The sequence below is a fragment of the Leopardus geoffroyi genome, chromosome A1 (genome assembly GCF_018350155.1).
Source record: "Leopardus geoffroyi isolate Oge1 chromosome A1, O.geoffroyi_Oge1_pat1.0, whole genome shotgun sequence".
Lineage (NCBI taxonomy): Eukaryota > Metazoa > Chordata > Mammalia > Carnivora > Felidae > Leopardus > Leopardus geoffroyi.
This window is the reverse complement of record NC_059326.1, coordinates 181,949,889-181,965,896: the sequence shown is the minus strand read 5'-3', so window position 1 is coordinate 181,965,896 and position 16,008 is coordinate 181,949,889. Positions and strand designations below refer to the sequence as shown.

General features: G+C 35.3%; 1 protein-coding gene across 13 annotated transcripts in view; it reads left to right on the top strand.

Moving 5' to 3' along the window:
- TENM2 (teneurin transmembrane protein 2) overlaps window positions 1-16,008 on the top strand; it is a 1,977,527-nt gene that overhangs the window by 679,383 nt on the left and 1,282,136 nt on the right. For all 13 annotated transcript variants that reach the window (XM_045502305.1, XM_045502315.1, XM_045502361.1 and 10 more), the window contains one exon: window positions 421-565. The gene's annotated coding sequence lies outside the window, so the exon portion shown is untranslated. The remainder of the gene's footprint in view (window positions 1-420; window positions 566-16,008) is intronic.

Genomic DNA, 16,008 nt, shown 5'->3' with positions numbered 1-16,008 from the left:
CCTAGAGATACAGGGACACATAAAAATCAATGTGGCACTTACCTTCGAGGTATTTAGTACCTGGTAACTGACCCAGACTGGTAACCAGCAGTCCTATTACAGCCCAAGTGTTCTGATGGAAAATATACAGGGCCCTAAGGATACACAATATGCACATGCACAATCAGTAAAATGTTTCTGCTAGAACTGATATGGAAATGAAAACTGAGAGAGAGACAACTTCAGGGAAAAATGGGGAAAGGGTAGAGAACAGGGAAGAATGCTCTAGGAAAAAGACAAAATATTATAAATGACCCACAATGAGAGTGAGCAAGATCTATTAAGGAAATTGAAAGAACTTTCATATAATTAAAGCTAAAGAAAGGGGAAATGTCATATAAGAGGGTGCATCCAACAAATGTAATCCTGTATTTTGATCAGGCTAGCTTCTTGCCCTGACTGACCATTGGTGCCCTTCATTTAATGCACCTCACAGCCTGGGATCTTGACTCCTCTCTATCCTGAAAATCTGAAGTGATTGCTTCTACAACTCTTGGACTTCAGTCTCCTGGACCTTTAACCTCATGTGAGTTTCTTAGTATCATTACTAATGAACATTATTTATTGATTTTCTTGTCTGACTTCTTGCTGTTGTCCAATCCCTGTCTGACTTTCCTTGTAGCTATCACCTATTCTTGGGAGAGCTATCAACCTAAGGGATGATATTGTTGCAAATCAAGAGCAGAGTTTTTAAAAAGTGAAACTTTGTACACATCAAATGAAAGGACTACAAAAGAGAGGCATATCTGAGAAGAGTTAAGTTGAACATCACTATGGTCCTACTATTTATAATTTTGAAAGGAATATGCATGACTTAGATTCCTCCTATGCATTCATATTATACATTAATTTTTCAAGCATACAATAGAAAGTCCTTGAAAGTAGCACCAGTAAGTATATATATCAAAACATAAATGACATAATGAAATCTTAGGAATAAAGTGAGAATTATACTGAAAGAACTAGACCCCCAAAAAGAGAGAAGAAACTTGTCAGTAATAAAAACATGGTATAAAACTTTAATCAACATCAGAGTTAATCACCTCATTTGGTAACTGACAGTTCAATGAAGTTTCTGTTTTAAAATCATGGGCAAAGCAGACTGCCAGGTTTTATTTGTCATCTGATATAAGTTGAGCTATAGTCCGAGATGGTAGAAAACCTTTTTTGTTGGGTTTTACCTCTTGAATCTTAAATGAAAACTGGCACTCCATCTGGATAATGTCCAATGTGACACATTTTGGGAGCCATCAACTACCTAGCCTTACAAATCAAGAACACTGATTAAATAATCAAGATTTCTGAAAAGCCTTGAGGGAGCTATACGTTTTTTGCATCAGTAATTGCCATTCTGTTTGTAGCACAAGATGTTTTTGAGCTCTGGATAAGAACTTGAGTTTGACATACTGGCATTGAATATCTTATTTGTGGGTTAGCAGAAATTTGACATTCTTAGAAGTATTGTGATAGCAAAGAGGGAAATTGTGGGATTTAAAAAAAATGTCTTAAACTGGGCACCTGGGTGGCTCAGTTGGTTAAGGGTCTGACTGCAGCTCAGGCATGATCTCACAGCTTGTGGTTTCAAGCCCTGTGTCGGGCTCTGCGCTGACAGCTCAGAGACTGGAGCCTGCTTCGGATTCTGTGTATCTCTCTCTCTCTGCCCCTCCTTTGCTTGCACTCTGACTCTCTCTCTCTCTCTCTCTCTATCTCTCTTTCTCTCTCTCTAAAATAAATAAACATTAAAAAATTTTTAAGTGTCTTAAACTAAGGAAGTTTGTCATTAAGAAAATGAAACAAGGTAAGTAATTGGTTATATGTTTTTGAGGGATACAATAAACGTAATGATATTTTGCCAAACATCCATTTAAATAAAATCTGTTCTTCTTCCTGATAGTATGTAATATGCAACAAGTAGCTACATAATTCTAATCCTCCCTACATAAATTAAAAAGTCACCGCTCCTTTATAATAAATAGAAATGTAAAAATTCTGTATGTGACACATGGTCAAAAACACCTTTATGATGATTTAAAATAACCACTGCTCAAATTAGTAAGACATTGATTAGAATAATAACCGATTTCCCAAAATTGCGTGCATGAAAGAGCAGTTCTTTCATTAGAGATGTCAAAATTAGTCCAGAAAATATCAATGAACATTATTAATGTTATGTTCAGCTTTGGCCCTAGGCAAAATTGTCAATTTGGTAAAGTTATTCTTTGCCATTTCTCAACATCCCTTTGAAGGATTTTTTCCTTTGCTGGCACTCAATCATTTATTCATTCAATAATTTTTTATTGAGAGCCTACTAGATGGCAGGCACAATCCTCCGTGCTAGAAGTAGAGCAGTGAAAAAGATAGTCAACCACCCTGTGTATATAGAGATTACATTATAGAAATTAAGATGGACTCAGACAATTAAAAAATAAGTTAACAAAAAAGAAAATTTTGGGTTATAGTAAATACGATGGCAATTACATTGTATGTAAATAATAAAATAGTGTGGTATGTTAGAGAGTATCCAGGGCTGTCTTAAGTCAAGTGGTAAAGGAAGACCTCTCTAATGAGCTGATGCCTTTGATCCAACCATGGGAAAATGTTGGGGTGCACCATTATAGACAGAAGAATTCTGGCAAATGCAAAAACCTCAAGGCCATGTAAGTGAGACAGGGGGCTTACTTGGACTTTGATGGATAAGAAGAAGATCTGTATGACTGAGTATAATGAACAAAGAGAGAACAGTATAAGGCAAGAGAGTGAGACAGGGGTTTCCTGCTTATGCAGATTCTAGAAACTTAATAGGAACTCTTTTCAATCTGATGGGAACCCACTGCATAGTTTTAGTAGCTATCTGTCCTCTTCCTTCTCTCTTTGATTCTTTTCCCTTGTTTTTGTTTTTGTTTTTGTTTTTAGAATCTTTTACAATTATAGCTCTCATGATAGCTCCCTTGCCTAGGATCTTTTATATTTCTTTTAATAAAATGTACCTTTCAGCTTCCTTCTCTTTCAGGTCATGCCAGGTAATTTGTAAACTAATCTGATAAATCAGTATGAATTAGAGCATTCGTAGTAACTTCAGCTTAAAATGATGCTCCTCTAAGATAGAAATTTTTTTTCTTTAAAACATCTTGTATTATCTAGACTTCAAGGAGTAAAGACTTTAGAAATGATAGCTATTTACTAGGAAAAAAACCCACATTTAAGCAGCTGCTTTTTTTCCCCCATGCAAAGAAATATCCTTGATTATATGAAATCTTCAGACCATTAACTATTATTATCATACTTGGTTTTATGATCATTATGATTTATTAATCCCCTTTTGAGTGCCAGGCACTATATTAGCTACTTTATATACATATTTGCATTTAATTCTCACTAATGATCCTATACATTCCTAATTTATATATGAAGAAAGTAAAGCTCAGACTTACCTGCCTTGTTCCATTTTGTACACCAGAAATGAGAACAGGTCTAAAAACATAAAAGACAATCAATAACTATTTTCTGGATAAATGCATGATTGATTCAAAAAATAAAATAAAATAAAATAAAATAAAATAAAATAAAATAAAATAAAATAAATAATAATGGTCACATGGCTTGGAAGATAGTGGGTCAAACTGAATTCAACCTTTACAGACTTCAAAACCCACTCTCTATATAACAATGCCTTCCTCATGTAGTATGTAATCAGTTTGATTTTCTGAGCTAGGCTCAGAGAAAAGTTTATTCAAAGGCAAAAAAGAAACACACCCAGTGAAGCAAAGTTTTCAGTTAGTTAGAAGATTCCCTCCCCTTCTGTTTTCTGGTTCTGGGGAACAATTTGCTTTATCTCCTGGCAAAATCAGGCTGATTAGATGACTAAAGTCTGATAATTATGTTATTTTGATAAAAGGAAAACCTGCCCGAAGGTGTTTCTCAGAAACAGACACTCACATACATATGTGCGTGCATGCACGTATGTGCACACACACACACACACACGCATGCACACACACACTGTAAATGGGAAATAGACATGTGAAACACAAAAGCATCTAGGCTTCGCCTCCAGTCAGTGTCTATAACCAAGCAAGCTTGTTTTTGGGTGATGTTCAATATCTTACCAGTTACAAAGAAAATACCCCTGTGGTGTCTAAGAATGTGATAAGAGTTATCTTCAAGGAATACAATTTTGTTCTTTGATTTTAGCGCGATCTACACATCTCTGTCAGAAGCTGAACAAGTGCCAGAGTCTTTAAAACAGAAACAAACAGTGTGTGGCTCTGATTCTTTTCAGACATAATACTGAACTCTTGGATAGACACTCTTCTAAGATATGATGCTTCAATTTGTATTATAAACTTGAACTTAAGGATAAGTTAGAGACTGCCCAAAATAATGCTCTTGCAAAGCACTTAATCCATGGATTACCATGTGAGAAGAAAATATTCCTTAATCAAATATATTTAGGAAATAAAGTGAATTTTCTGATCTCTTAGAAATTCACAAAGACCATTATTAAGGAATCAAAGAAGTCCTAAAAAACAAACAATAGCAACAACAATAACCTCTATAGCTTTGTTCACCCAGTATATCTCAAACTAATTTGGCCACCATAATTTAATAATTTAACTTATGACACCATAAAAAGCCCATGGAATTAGTTGTCTATGGAATATCTTTTGGGAATGTCAACTAAAGAACTTTAAGTGGTTCATGATAGGTAGAAAAGTAAAGTTCATATGTGTAGATAAAGCTTTCATAACCTCTAGTGACTTAATTTATAAGATTTTTTAAAGGAGAAACATCTTTGGCATAATGCAGGCTTTTTATATGTGGTGGTGTTACCTCTGACCCTTTAACTGTACATGAAAAATCCTGGCAGGTGGGAACACAGGCTGTTGGGTCAAGTCCTAACCCTGACACTTAGCAACTTACATGACTTTATATGACTCACTTAAATTCTTTGAACCTGACCTATAAATAGTACTTAGCTCAAAAGAAATTATGAAAATAATATAAGCAAAGAGCTTAGCATTATGCTGGGCAAATAGTAAGTGCTCAATAAGAGGCAACTATTTCATTTTTTTCCCCTGATGCTTCTTATGAGTTTGTGCAGAACCATTCACACTCTCTTACACAGCCCTCTTCTTGTCAGGGCATGCATTTGTAAGAAGGCCGAGTGGGTATTAACTATATAGACCTCATTAGTGCAATTCACAAACCAAGACCAAAGTTTTATGGATACAAAATGCAAAATTATTTCTTGCAGTGTTACTCACATTCTTCTTTAGCTATAATATTCAGTTAAGTGGCACTTTAAAAAGCTATTAGCACAAAAGTCACTCACATCAAAACTAGTCTTAGCATTAAAAATCAGTGTTTTATAAAAATCTGTGAATATCCTTTATGCTGTTACTAAGCCAATGCAGGGATGTCCCCTTAAAAACCAAAACGACTATCATAAAATAATCTCCCAAGGAAATTTGTAATATGGCATAATGGAATAATGTTTACCCTAAGTAAGGCCAACAATTGCCAAACATTCATTTGTGTTTGCCAGATTTACATGTTATTGACAGAACTATAAACAAGTGTTTCAAGTTATCCACAAGAAATTTGCTGCTCACATATCTGTAACCTACATTTGTAAGGTAAAATCCCTCTTCAGATTTATGAAAAGATTTTGCTACATACACTCTTGAGTTGATAATGACTTAAGTAGGATGTCTATACTATATTGTTGGGTTTCTTATTTAATTTGGAGGCAGAATATGACGACATTTCTTAATAATTTAAAATGACTATGTATTGTTAATGTTGTTATTCCTCTGCTACAATCCGAAAGTGTTGCCCCATCTCATTCACAATAAAAATGGAAGTCCTTGAAGTGGGCTCTAAGGCCCTCTGATCTCACCCCTCCTCTCCACTTGCTCATTCTGCCACAACCATACCACCCTTCCTGTTGCTCCATGCATGCTCCTGCCCTCAGGCCTTTTTGTATTTTCTGTTTCTTCTGTCTCAAATGCCTTTCCTTCAAATGCTTGCATGATGGGTCCCCCAGTTCCTTCAGGTCTCAGATCAAATGGCACTTCGCCATTCTCTACAGACTAACATTGCTTTTCTCAAAATTCCCTCATATCCATCCAGGTTTTATATTTCTCCATATCACTTAATGCTGTCTGACATAGTCAACAATACATGTTCATGAGAGCCAATTATTAAATTTTCAAAAGTTTTGTTAGGTCTTGTTAATTTTTGTTAAAATATTGTTAAAACACTGAAAGTATTTTGACAATCATTAAAACATTGAACGCTTGCAACTGACTCTGATGGGAGTATTTACACCATGGAAATTGGCAAAATTCTATGAATCAGAGCTTTTATTTTTTAGAGAGTTGGTTTACCAGAATACCATAAGGTATAATAAATACATTTTACTTGTTTTCATTTTTACTGCTGTCCACTACCAGTGTATAAGTTCAGTGAGAGCAGAGGGCTTGTTTTGTTCACCACTGTCTATCAAGAGTCTCGCAGTATCCAACACAAGGTAGATGATTCATAAATATATGTTGAATGAATGATTAGTGAGGATTAGGACTTATGGCCTTTAATATTTGTGAAGAATGAGATTGATCCTTTTATTCATTCACTAATTTAGGTGTTCAGTACATATTTTTGAGAACCTGTTTGCTAGGTTTTCACACTGTTCTAGGACATGGAGACATTTTAATGGATAATAGAGAAATAATTCCTACATTATGTTGCAGGAGCTTACATTATGTTAGGAGGGATAAAAACAAACAAAAAACAATAAAAACATTAACTTCAGATATTGGTATGTGTTAGAAAAAGATAAGTTACAGTTATTGGTAACTGTTAGTAAACCAACCAACCAAACAAAAACCGAACAAGGTAATGGGTAGAGAGAGACTGGAGGAGGGATTAATGTCTTAAATAGAGAAACCAGGTGAAGCCTTTGTGAAAGGTACTTTTGAACTGAGATATGAATGATGCAATTAAGCCAGCCAAACTTAGATCTAAGGAAAGAACATTCCAATCAGAGGCCACAACATAGTGCAAGGTCCCTGGAGTGGGAATGAGCTTGGTGAGTTTGAAGAACAGAACGAGAGCTGCTAATCTTGAAACATATCCAGTTAGGGAGAGAATGGCAGTGGATGAGGTCAGAAAGGCAGTCAAGGCCAGATCACTCAGGGCCTTATGGACCATAAGAAACCATTAGAAAGTGACTTGATCTGATTTAAAGTTTACAAAGATCATCCTGGCAATGTAGGGTGTTAAGAGAGCAATTAGAGGCTCCTATAGGTGTTCAGCACGTATGCAGTAAAAATATAAAATATATGTGAATAGAATGGACCTGATGGGTCCTGATTGTTTTAAAGGTGACTTTAAGCAAATCTTCCACAAGCATGAAATCTTTGGTTTTACATACTGTTCAACAAGAGATAAAACGGGAGAATAGTTTGCAAATTTAATTTAAAGGTAGTATAACCTTGATACCGAAGCAAAACAAGGAAAGTAATATATATATAGCCTATGTCAATTAAAATTCTATATGCAAAAATACTAGGTAGACTATTATTAGCATGCCCAATAAAGAAAAGTATAACAAATACTTTGTGACCAGAAAGGATTTCCTTCATGAATTCATGGGTGGTTTAGCATTAGAAAAACTAGTAATGTAATTAAATATTCCAACAGATTAAAGGAGGAAGGATTACATGGTTATCATAAAGGATATAAAAAAAATAATATGACAAAATTAAACACCCTTTCCTCATTAAAAATGTTAGGTTCAGGAAATCTAAGAAGACATCCATAATATGATGAGGGTATATACCAAAAACTTAAAGCCATCATCTAAATGTTAAAAGGTAGAAATATTTTTTTACATTAGATTTTCTTAAATTGGCATATAATTGACATACAATATTGTGTAAACTTAAGGTCCCCACTGTGATGATTTACTACACTTATGTACTGCAATATGATTACCACTATAGCATTAGCTGAAACCAAAATATTCATTCCAAAGTCAGGAAAAAGTCAACCATGTCTTTTGTTGTCTTTTCTGTTCTACATTGTATAATGGTCTTAAGTAATGGAAAAAGATTTTTAAAAAATGTGCATAGGGTGATGAGCATTGAGGAGGGTGCTTGCTGGGATGAGCACTGGGTATTGTATGTATGTGATGAATCACAGGAATCTACCCCTGAAGCCAAGAGCGCACTCTATACACTGTATATTAGCTAACTTGACAATAAATTATACTTTTAAAAAAAGAAAGAAAAAATTGTGTATAGGGAGCGGAAAAGAAAAAAAATACACTCATTATTCCTAAAAACATCTAAAGCAAATTATTAGAACTTAAAAGAGCTATGTACAAAATCTAATAATATCCTATGCACCTACAACATAACAATTGGGAACATAACTCTGGAGAAGATACCATTTAAACCAGTGAGATACTTAGGAATAAATATAATAAAAGCTTAAATTTTATGAAAAAAAACATAAAGCACTCAAAACTCAGATGATAGTCATAAATTTAATTATATTAAATTTTAAAACTTAAGTATTAAAGTATATGCCATGAACATAATGAAGGGAGAAGTCTCAGACTGAGAGAATTTTGCTGCCCATGTAATTAGCTATGTATTATATTAAGAACTCATACAGTACTTTAAAGTTAGACTACCATAGATCCCAATCCTTGGTACTCTTCTCTTTCTAACTTACACCCTTGCTGATTTTATCCATCCAGACTCAGTTCTGCTTTTGATGACTAATAGGCATCTCAAACTGTGATCCACCCCCAGCCTTCCCACCTCAATTGATGCACCACCCTCCTTCCAGTGTTGCAAGACAAACTCTAGCCTGGAGCAGTTGTTTATTTTTTTTCTTCAGTTTTTTAACATTTATTCATTTTTGAGGGACAGAGAGAGACAGTGAGTGGGGGAGGGACACAGAAAGAGGAAGACACAGAATCTGAAGCAGGCTCCAACACAGAGCCCAATGGGGGGCTCCAACTCATGAATCAGGAGATCATGACCTGATCCTAAGTCCAATGCTTAACCTACTGAGCCACCCAGGTGCCCCTCCTGGAGCAGTTCTTGACACCTCTTTTCTCACACACACAATTCATATCCTGTCCCTGTTTATTTTCAAAGTATATCCAGAATCTGTGCACTTTACATCATGTATGTTACTACTATTCTGGTTCAAGCCCTCATCATCTTTTGCCAGTGTTACAATTGCCTCCTCACTGGTCTCTCTACTGCTATTGTATTCCTACACAGAACCCACATGATCATTTAAAACCTTAGAGCAGATTTCTGCTCAGAACCCTACAGTGGCTTTCTCATCTCCCCTGCAACTTCTTCCTCCCTTAATCACTCTGGTCCAGCCACAGGCTAGTCTCCCTTTTGATCTTAAGACATGACAGGCATGCATCTACCTTACAGACTTTGGCCTAGCTGGTTCCTTTGTCTGAAATGCCTTTTTCTGTGAGAAACTATTTGGCTAACTCCCTTAGCAATATACAGTCTGCTTGAATCTCCCCTTGGTAAGCGCTACCCCGATCACAGTACTTCACAATGTAACCTGCACAGTTCCCTTCACTGTGCATCATCTTTATTTTCATTTTGCCTGTCACCTTGCATCAGACTATATATTTTACTAATTTCATTCCATTCTTTATCTACACCCCTTCAGAAATGTCAGCTCCACAAGGGCAGCCATTTTGTTTTGTTCATTGAAGTTTCTCCTGCACCTAAAAGAGTGCCTATAACAGTGGATGTTTACTAAGTAGTTGTTAAATAAATAAGTGAATGTGAATCAATAATAAAAAATAAAAATAAAAAGTGGACAAGTCTACTAAATGGCCAATTCACTGAGAAGAACACTCAAATGAACAATACTCATAGGAAAAGCAGCTCTGTGTTGTAATAATCAATAAAATGAAAAACTACACAAAGATAAAATTTTATTTTTACCTCACTGGCAAAACAAAGTAAGTCTTATAATAAAAAGTGTGGGTGAAGGTTTGTGGAAACAAGCAGTAATACAATGTGTTGTTTGAATGTAAATTTGAACAATCATTTTAAAGTTCAATTTAGATTTTTTTAAATGCTAATTCATCTCTGAAAGACAGAGAGAGATAGAGCACAAGCAGGGATGGGGCAGAGAGGGGCGGGGGGAACAAAGAATCCAAAGCAGGCTCCAGGCTCTGAACTGTCAGCACAGAGCCCCACATGGGGTTCGAACTCACGAGCTATGAAATCATGACCTGAGCCGAAGTCTGAGACTTAACTGACTGAGACACCCAGGTGCCCCTTGAAGTTCAGTTTAATAATGCTGAATAAAATTATTCCTACTGTTCAACCCAGCCTCTCCTCTTCTCACAGCATTCTCCAAATACACTCTGCCACATGGACAAGGAAATATTGGCAATGCTGCTTGTAATAGTAGAGAAAGGAAAATGATATAAATCCTTCAAAAGGAAAAGAGATAAATAAATTGTGGTTTATTCATACAGTGCACATTTATACAATTGTTAAAATTAATAAAACAGAATTATATGTATTGACTTTAATTTTTAAAACCTAATGTGGGGTGAGGAGTGCCTAGGCAGCTCAGTCACTTAAGCGTCCCACTCTTGATTTCCCCTCTAGTCATGATCTCATGGTTCATGCGTTCAAGCCCTGTGTTGGGCTCTGTGCTGACAGTGCAGAGCCTGCTTGGCATTTTCTGTCTCCCTCTGTCTCTGTCCTTCCTTCAATCACATTTGTCCCCTCCCCTCCAAAATATAAACAAACAAACAAACAAACATTAAAAACAAAAAGCCTAAAGTGAGGTGAAAACAAATTGAAGAATGTAACCCTTTGTGAACTTTTTAAAGACAAAAAACAATAGTGCAGGTGTTTTGTATATAGAGAATGTAAAAAATACAAAATACAAACAATGCATGAGAATGGCGATGTCTGCTTCAAGAGAGTGATGGCCTTTGGGGAAGGGCTTAGATAGTAGTGCTTTTAGAGTTATGTTTTATTAGTTTCTGTTAAAAATATTTTTTAAGTAAGTATGATAAATATTAATACATATGTAACCTCAATTGTGGTAGACTTTGATATTGTGGTAGTCTTTTATGGAATTGTAAATTTTAAATATGAAAGTAACATTTTGGCAGAGTAGAGTAAAAGAGTAAAAGTTTGGTAAGAGTAAAAGAGAGATTAAAAGAGAGATTGGATGATAACCTAAGGTAACAGCAAGAAAAATATAAAATTCTGTTGGGATTCGGGAGGTCTAAGTATATTTGTAAGCAGGAGAGAAGGGGCCCTAAAGAAAGAAGAAATAGACAATACAAGTGGAAAGGTAAAAGAGTAAAATCATCATGACGTGTAGGATGTCAAAACAAAAGCATACAGGTAGCTCTCAGTTTTTACAGGAAAGAGTCATATTTCTTCTACAAGCAGAAGGAGGCAGGAAATACTGGCTCAACATACACAACAATATTGAGATACGGAAGAGAAAGATAAAGGAACTTAAACAAATTTAACATTGTCAGAAGTGAAGACAATGGGATAGATATCAAGATTATTTCCAGCCAGTAAAATAATCAAAGATTTTGAGGAGACCAGAGAAGATATGAAACCTCCTCATGTACATAATAAAAAAACAGTATGTAGATAGTTGTTACCAAGCAGCTCTATAAATCTAATTGTGTTAGAAATTAGTGAGTTTTATGTGGTATGGAATTTGTAACTTCCCCCAGCAACGTTCAGAAGCCAAGGAATAGAGAAAATGGACCTCGAGTTGGGGGAAGGACAGACTCAGTGTTGAAAATTGACAGAATTCTAAAATTAAAAAAAAAAAAAAAAAAAGGAAGCCATGAATCTATGGCATTAATGAGAGTGTCAGTGAAATAGCTTAATCTGTTATCAAGGCTGGGAAGAGACAAGGGATACCTACAAAAATCTCATGAAATGAGGAAGCAGTGAAAAGCTGAAGATATGAAGATTTTCATGAGGACAAAGGAACATTTTCAGCAAGACTGCATTGACAGGAAAAACGAGAGAAAGAAGGTGATGGTGCTCTCGAATTTCGGAGAATGACATCTTAGACACTCCTTCGTTCAGGATAAAATAAAAAAGTGTTTAAAGATGTGCAAAATGAGTGAAAATGATCATTAAAATGTAGAAGAGTCATGTGAAATCCAAGTAGTACTGGATGATATCTTAAGTATAAATGTTGGAATTGGAGCAGCTGAGGAGGATGGAATAGGTAAAATGGAAGATCTCCAGGACAGCTGTTCAACTATTAGCAAGAGAATATTACTATTAATTTAGGAAACGGGGTGAAGAGTGAATGCTATTCTCATTTTAATATTTATAAATTGTTTATTCAGTATAATGTTATGGGAGATTTAGTTATGCTGATAACATGTAGATCAAATGCATCTATTTTAATTTTTCTACAGAATTTTTCTACAGAATTTGTATGAATGTGCTAATTTGTTCCCTATTCTCTAATTGGTGGAAATATAGGCTGTTTTCAATTTTTATTTTTTGCCCTGTTATAATACAAAGTAAATTTTATTTTTAAACCTGCTTTATTATGATAGGGGAATAGCTCAAGAATATGTAGAAGTGAAATTCCTGGATCATAGGGATCCAGATCTTAAACTGGAATTTGTGAGTTGTAGAACAATATATATACTAAATACCATATTTGTAAATTTTTAAAACACAAACCGGGACAAACACTTCCTCTAAAGAAGGATAATTAGGGGCACCTGGGTGGCTCAGTTGGTTAAGCGTCAGACTTCAGCTCAGGTCATGATCTCACACTCTGTGAGTTCGAGCCCCATGTCGGGCTCTGGTGCTGACAGCTCAGAGCCTGGAGCCTCCTTTGATTTCTGTGTCTCCCTCTGTCTCTGCCCCTCCCCCGCTCATGCTCTGTCTCTGTCTCAAAAATAAATAAACATTAAAAAAAAAAGGATAATTAGCTGTCTATTACTTTCTTTACAATGTTTACAATATTTCATAATAAAAAGATAAAAATAATATGTTGTCAAAATGATATAATTTGTTGTAGAAACTTGAGATAACTCAGTGAAAGAAATAGATGAAAATAACATAAAATAACCTTTCTTCCCAAATTCTGAAATAAGAATTGTTAATATTTTGGTATTTTTTTTATTATATATGCATGCATGTAAATAATAAAAACTTACACTTTATATCATGTTTTATAACATGCTTCTCTTTCACTTAACAGTATATCATAAAAATCTTATTAAAATTCAAGTTCTATCTGTGACATGTAAAGACCTTGGAAGTTATCACTGCCATTATTAAAACAAACAAACAAGAAAAGCTGAATAAACTGTAAACCATTGTCTTTTCTTGTATCCATTAGAACTGAGGTTCCAAGGCAAACCTCCATGGCAATATATACAAAGAAAGGAAAATCCCTAAAGGCATAACCAGGATCTATAACTGGAGCAGAAGCTGCTGGATCCATAAACTAGCAGGAATTCTTAAATGGTAATTGTAAGAAACTTTTGGAGGCTAAGCATGGATGCCCTTGACAGTGAGAAAATCCTGGAGGCCACATTCAGAGACTCTCCACACATTCATGGGCTTTATCTCCAGGAACCCCGCCAGGTTCTCATGTTGAAGAGCCGAGAAAGATTCCCTCATGAGTCTGGCTGGGAAAGGGAAGAGTATCCATTAGGAAATATACCCAGATCATTCTCCATAATAAAGGCCTACCATCCAGAGAAAATACTTTACTAGAACCTTATCTAAAGTGGGGAATAACACTTCTCCAAATCAAAACCCTGGAAGGGTTGAGTTAGGGATCTAAAAATACTTTGTGAAGGTCACAGCCAAGGGACACATGACCATTAGAAAATGGAGATTCATAAATTATGGAATGCTTCCCTTCTCCTATACCTTATCACCACATGAACAAAGCTCCAGGATAATAACAGTGAATTAAAGCTGAAAGAGCTGTAAGAAACAGACTTTATCCAAGGAAAAGTTCTTAGGGAAATCCAAAGACAACATGGGAGTGAAAGACAAGTCCTCTAGAGAAATTTAAAGCCTCTGGCACCTATAGTTGCAACAAACATAAAGCACAGGCCAACTCCTATTTAGATTAATATAAAACCTAACAGTAAGAATATATTTATCTCAATTCCAATCACTTACAAGGTATGCTAAAAGGTAAGAAAAAACACAGTCAAAAGAGAAAAAACATGAGAACAAAACTCAGATATGATAAAAATTTTGACATTATCAGACAGAGAATTTAAAGTAACTATGATCAATGTATTAAGAACTCTAATGGAAAAAGTAGGCAACATGTAAAAACAATGGTCAATATAATAAGAGAGGTAGAAACTCTAAGAAAGTGTCAAAAATAAATAGTAGAATTAAAAAGTACTGTAACATAGATGAAAGGTGGCTTTGACTGTCTCATCAGTGGACTACACATGATCAGGGAAACAATCCATAAGTTTGAAGATAAATAAGAAAGTTTTCAAATGGAAAGAGAAAAATAATAAAAAATAAAACAGGAGTCCAAGAACTGTTGGAAAACTTCACAAGATGAGCATACATATAGTTGGGATACCAGGGAGAAGAGAGAACAGAACAGAAGAAGTATTTGAAGAAATTATGGTTAAGAATTTTCCAAAATCAATGCAAGACTCCAAAGCACAGATGAAGGAAGCTCACAAATCAAGCAGAATAAATACCCATTTACATTTACGAATATTATATTCAAATTTCAGAAAACCAAAGACAAAGAGAAAAAGGAGACAATTTTGAAGGATGCCAGGAGAGGCTAAGTATCTTACAGATAATTTACCTACAGAGGATTTAATAGACTTCTCATTAGAAGCATGCAAAGAAAGAGACAATAGAGTGAAATATTTAAAGTATTAAAAGAAAGAAACCACCAATCTGGAATTTTATATCCAACAAAATTGTCCTTCAAAAGTAAAGGGGAAACACTTTCTTGGACAAACAAAAATTGAGAGAATCCATCTCTAACGAACTTGCTCTGTAGGAAATGTTAAAAGAAGTTTTTTTTTTTTTTTTTTTCAGGCAGAAGGAAAATATTAAAGGTAAGAAGCTTGGATCTAATAAAGAAAAGAAGACTGTTATTTTATTTTTATTGGTTATTTTCATTTTTAATGGTTCTAAGTGAAAGAAGACAATCTGAAAATTCTACAAATTACATGGTCCTAACTGTATGACATTCTGAAAAAGATAAAACTAGAGCAGTGGTACAAAGGTCTGCGATTGCTAGAGACTCAAGGTGTGGGGGTTTGTTGAGTAGGTGAAGCACAGGGGAACTTTTAGGACAGTATGATACTGTAAGTATGGTATCTATAAGATACTCTCTCTATATATATGACACCGCATCAGTCAAAACTCATAGAACTTGGGGCGCCTGGGTGGCGCAGTCGGTTAAGCGTCCGACTTCAGCAAGGTCACGATCTCGCGGTCCGTGAGTTTGAGCCCCGCGTCAGGCTCTGGGCTAATGGCTCAGAGCCTGGAGCCTGTTTCCGATTCTGTGTCTCCCTCTCTCTCTGCCCCTCCCCCGTTCATGCTCTGTCTCTCTGTGTCCCAAAAATAAATAAACGTTGAAAAAAAAATTAAAAAAAAAAACAAACTCATAGAACTTAATAGCCTGAGGAGTGGCACATTTGCAGTTTTTTAAAAAAAATCATTTAGGTGTGCAGGGGATTCCAGGGTGGAAATCAAAATGTGATAAAACAATATAAGTGTATTTACAAGCCTATAGAATAATCTCACTGAAGTCTGTGGGAGAAAAGGTGCTGACCTAAGTAACACTGGGAATGAGTGGAATCTGTAAGATTAATGTCAAAATGAACTACATAAGCACTGTACTCTAGTTGGTAAGCTTGATTCCCCCAGATTTATGACTCAG